Genomic DNA, 5,000 nt, shown 5'->3' with positions numbered 1-5,000 from the left:
TGATGCCGATGTGGCTTGGGACCCAGTTGATGATAATTCTTCTACCCTGAGCAAGAATTCTCTGTGCCATTGTGAGAATCGTGGTCAGTAGGTAGATGTTGTCTGTGGGTGAGCTGTGCTGAAGACAGTCAATGGCTGCCCTGGAGTCTGTGTGTATGACCACGTGTCCTTCCCTTAGGGACGCGTGGCCTAGGGCTCCCATGATTGCAACTGCCTCTGCCTGTAGCGAGGAGGCGTTGTCTGTTACCCTCATGGATCGCGTGGCATCCCTAGCTGCAAAGCCGGCGCCTGCAGTGTGGCTCAAGGGATCGACCGATCCATCCGTGTAGTATGTTCTACTACCCGGAGGAGTGATGGCTGCAATGACCCTGTGGGCTTCTGCCTTTAGGCTAGGCATGGGGTATAGGATCTTTTTCATTGACAGGCTCATTATGTTGAACTCTATCAGGCTCAGTGCCCACGGCGGGGCTTCGGCAAAGTCGGGGTGGGGGGAGTCCATGCCCTTAGCAAGAAGCTGTTCTTTGAGCTGATGGCGTATCAACACCCTGGCTGTATGAGACAGCCAGGAGTTGTTTGCAACGAGCTCGTTGTCTTGTTCGAGGCATCTGACAAATTTTTGTCTTAGGCTTGTGTTCCTGGGAGCCTGGATGACCTTTGACAGGAATTGTGTTGCCGTTAGATCGATTCGTGAGTCCAGGGGGAGAAGGTTTGCCTCCATCAGGAGGTTGAGGACCTTCGTCCACCTCGGGGCACCCAGAATGATCCTGGCAGCTTCATTTTGGACTGTTTCTAATTTGTCTGTGTGCTTTTTCTTTGCAGCAATTAGAGCGACTGAGGCATAGTCCACAATGGGCCGGACAGCATATACATAGAATGATCTTAGTACTTTGTGTCTGGCCCCTATGCGTCTCCCAGTCATTGCTCTCATGACGGACAGTGTTGCTTTGGTTCGGTCAACCAGGTACTGGACCTCCTTATGGAAGGAGAGGGTCCGGTCTATTCTAATTCCACTCCCTGGATTTTCAGTCTTGTGCCTCGAACTCTCTGTCTCAGAGCCATGGCTTTGGATTTGGCAGCAGAGATCTTTAGTCCTGTCCTACAACACTCCTCTGACACGAGGTCCAGACAACGCTGGGCTTTATTCTGGCTGCGTGGTCCAGTGGAGGTGATAGCGAGATCGTCTGCATATGAGATGATCTGGCACCCCACTGGGAGGTTTATGTTGAGGATGCAGGACATTAAAGTGTTGAATAGGGCTGGACTGAGAACCCCACCCTGTGGCGTTCCATTTTCGAGCGGCATGTGCTGCGATAGGTGACCCTGGAATTTGACATTGGCAGTCCTGTTCCTGAAGTAGTCACCTATCCAAGCCAAGAGCTTTCCTCTGATTCCCTTCTGGATCAGGCTTTCCTGAATAGCAAGCGGACTGGCCAGTTCAAAAGCCTTCTCCAGGTCAAGGAATACCACCACAGCTGGGCCCTTGCTGATTGTGCTTAAGAGCGTGGCTATGCTGTGTGCTGTGCCCATGCCCCTTGTGAACCCGTGGAGGTGTTCGTGCGGGGGTCCCGTTTTCCATTGAAGCCGGTTTAGTACCATCCTCTCAGCCGTCTTGGCCAGGCAGCTGAGCAGAGAGATGGGGCGGTACTTCCCCGGCTCCTTTGGTTTTGGGACGGGAACTATGGTAGCCCTCTTCCAACTCTGGGGTAGAGTGGAAGTTTCCCAGGACTTGTTGATGAGTTGTAAGAGTGCACGCTCACCTGCTAGTCCTAGGTGGGAGATAATGGGGTAGGAGATCCCATCAGAGCCCGGGGCTGTGTTGGAACTGGTTTTATAGGCTTTCCTTAGTTCCCTCAGAGAAAAGATAACGTCTGAGTTATCGGGTTCGGCTGCCCTTTCTCTGATCTGAGCGTGTCTGTCTGGCTGTAGACGCTCTTGTCTTGCCCTCAGCTCGGCTTGCAGACTGTTGCTGCTCGTTCTCGCAGAGAACTCGTGCGCCAGTCTGTTAGCCTCTGCTTGGGGGTCGTGATGGGTGCACCTCGGGGCTGAGCGGCTGGTAGCTCGCTTGACCCGTTGCCACAGCTCTGAAAGGGTGGTTTGGTGGTCGAAGGACTCACACCATTCCAGCCACTTTTCCTGCCTGACTCTGTTGGCAGTTTCCTTGGCATCCGTGACAGCTTCCCTTAGGAGGGATAAGTTGTCAGGGGTTCTTTGCCTTCGGAATAGTTTTCGGCACATGTTCACCCTGTGGTTGACCTCCCTGATCTCGTCATTGAAGTACCAGGCGTCTTTGTGACTTCTGGACCCAGGCCGAGTTTTGGGTATGGTCTGTGAGGCTGCTTCATTAATGGCGTTTAGCAGGCTAGCTTCGAGCACTTCCACATTTTCGCTTTGTGGGGGATTGTTGCATCTCAGACAGAGGGCCAAGGCGTTTTGAAACGCCTGCCAGTTGGCCTTGTCTGTTTTCCATCTTGGATTCGGTCTTAGGATTTCGGCTGGGCCAGCATCCATGAGGGTAGTTATAGTGCCGTAATGGTCACTTGTGACGGTCTCATCGACACACCAGCCAATCCTCCCGACCAGAGTCGCAGTGGCCAGGGTGAGGTCTAGGACCCCTCCTCTGACGTGCGTTGGCTCTTGGGTGTTGAGGAGAGCGATCTCAGGGAATGTCTCTAGCACGCCGGCTATGTGATAGCCGGCCGCATCCGGTGCCCGGCAGGGAGCCAGGATGGGGTGGTGTGCATTGAAGTCTCCCCCTATGATCACTCGGTCGTGTGCAGCAGAAGCACAGACCTGGCTGATGTCTAAGCTTCTACAGCGTGGCCGGCTGTACACATTATACAGTTTGAGGGGCCCCCCGGCCAGGTGAACCTCGACGGCAAGGGATTCAACATCGTCTCCACAGTGCGATGCATCGGCTATTGCGGAGCAGGGGATTGTTGCTCTCACAAGGGTGATCAAGCCTCTCTTGCCAGGTGTTCCTGGCAGTGTGAAGGCATGGTACCCTGAGAAGCGAACAGTGTCCACTGTTAATGTCTCCTGGAGCATGACAATGTCAATGTTCCTTGATCGCACTACTGCTTGGAGAAAAGCGTTCTTTGCAGAGAAGCTATTGATGTTCCACTGTAGGATGCTTAGATGGTGTGTCATGATGTTACTCAGTGATAGTTACATCAGAGACATCGTCGGAGTCTGACAACTCCATTGCGAGGTCCTCGCTGGTTGAGGGCTCCTCGTCTGTTGTCAGGCTATCCTTGGGTCCACTGGGGGGTGGAGAGCCTTTGGTAGCTCTGACTTTGGTTGGTTCGGCTTTTCTCTCAGGCTTTTTCTTGGCTGGCCTTGCTGGCCTTGCCTGGGCAAGGTCAGCGTGATCTGGCTCTGGCTGCACAGATTCAGCCTGTTTTGGCTCTGCCTGCGAAGGCATGGCCTGGTTTGGAGTGGGGAGGGGAGTCTCGTCCTGGGGTGAGGGTGAGGCTGGTTTTGCTCTAGCCAGCTTTCTTCCCTTCAGGGCTGCGACAGTCTGGGTCATTGCCGTCATGGCGACCGAAACTGCCTTCTCGGCCTCCTCACTCGACCTCCCCAGGGCTGTTGCTACTGCTGTGACAACAGCAGTTAACAGGAGAGTCATATCGTCCTCGTCAAAGAGGAGATGATCATCTGTTGGGGAGGTTTTTGTGGTGCTCTTAGAAACTTTTTTCTTTAGTTTCTTTTTCTGCACCTTTGGCATTGTCGGAAACTCCTTTTTGTTGGAGACATCCGGTGTCGGCTGAGGGGCGGCTTCCTTCCTCTTAGGAGGTCGGGAGGCCTTTTCGCTTTTGTTCCTTCCCCAGACATGGGTGCCCGGTGGGGCAGGAACAAAGTCTGATCGGTTTTGAGCAACCTCTTGCCGCCTGAGGGCCGACTTTTTCCTGACAGAGCAAGTCAGGCTCCAGGCATGATGCTTCTTGGCACAGTTGGGACATTTGGCTGTTGTGTCCCTCTTTTCCTCTTTGTATGCCTTGAGGCATACCTCTGTGTTGTGTGCCTTGCTACAGACACCACATTTAGGCTTGGCTGTACAGTTAGCCTGGTGGTGACCGTATTTCTGGCACTTGAAACACCGAAGTGGTTCTGGCACATACGTTCGAAGGTTGTAGGTGCCCCAGTTACCCAGATCAAGGGTAGTGGTTGGGGCACCTTTCATGGTCACCAGGACTTGCCTGGTTGGGGTCTTCCCCTTCGACATTCGGGAAGCCTGCACGACCTGTGGGTGTGAAGCGATCAGCTCCACATCATACGAGACTGAGAAGCCAAGTAGCACCATCTTGGTTCTCTTTTCCTCGGGACTTAGTGGGGAAAGACTCACTTTCCTCCCATCGGTTAGCTCCTTCGTTTCCCGGAGGAAATTCAAGGTAGCTTGATCTTTGGGCATTATGATCATGCCCTGATCTCGGGCGACCCGGATCGACAACCGGATTTTCCGTTGCAACTCCAATGCCCTGACCAATTGGTAGGCATTGTCGAAGCCTTCGGGTTTAGCTGGCACTTTGAACTGGGCGAAGCGTTTAGGGGGTCCCGACTCTTCATCAGAGTCGGTCTCCGGCCTCGGACGCTTCGGCCCGCCCTTTCGGCTTTCGGGCTTGTTTGTGGAGGCAGCAGCTGATGCGGCTGGTTCAGCCTGCTCTCCCCTCTCAATCGGGGAGGCCGTCTGTGAACTCAGGGGCCTCCCTGGCTTAGCTGCTGGCCTGGAGAGGCCAGCTCGCGAGTCAAGATCTTTGACTATTCGGTGGACAGACCCATTGGCTTCGGTCTTGTCCACCTTAGCAGCAGGGGTGACAGTGTCATCCTGTGCATGGGGCTTTCTTTTGCCACCGGAAGGCACATATGCCTTCATGGTGACTACCGTGGTCTGGGCCTTGCGCGGTTCGTCAACTTTAAGTTCAGTCTGTGGGGGGGGGTTTGATTATTTTTTCCATGAATTGGTAAGTGCTTCATCCTCTCACGCCCCCACCCACCACGGAGTC

This window comes from Penaeus chinensis, chromosome 27, assembly GCF_019202785.1.
Source record: "Penaeus chinensis breed Huanghai No. 1 chromosome 27, ASM1920278v2, whole genome shotgun sequence".
Lineage (NCBI taxonomy): Eukaryota > Metazoa > Arthropoda > Malacostraca > Decapoda > Penaeidae > Penaeus > Penaeus chinensis.
The sequence above is the reverse complement of the archived record's forward strand: the minus strand, read 5'-3'. Positions refer to the sequence as shown.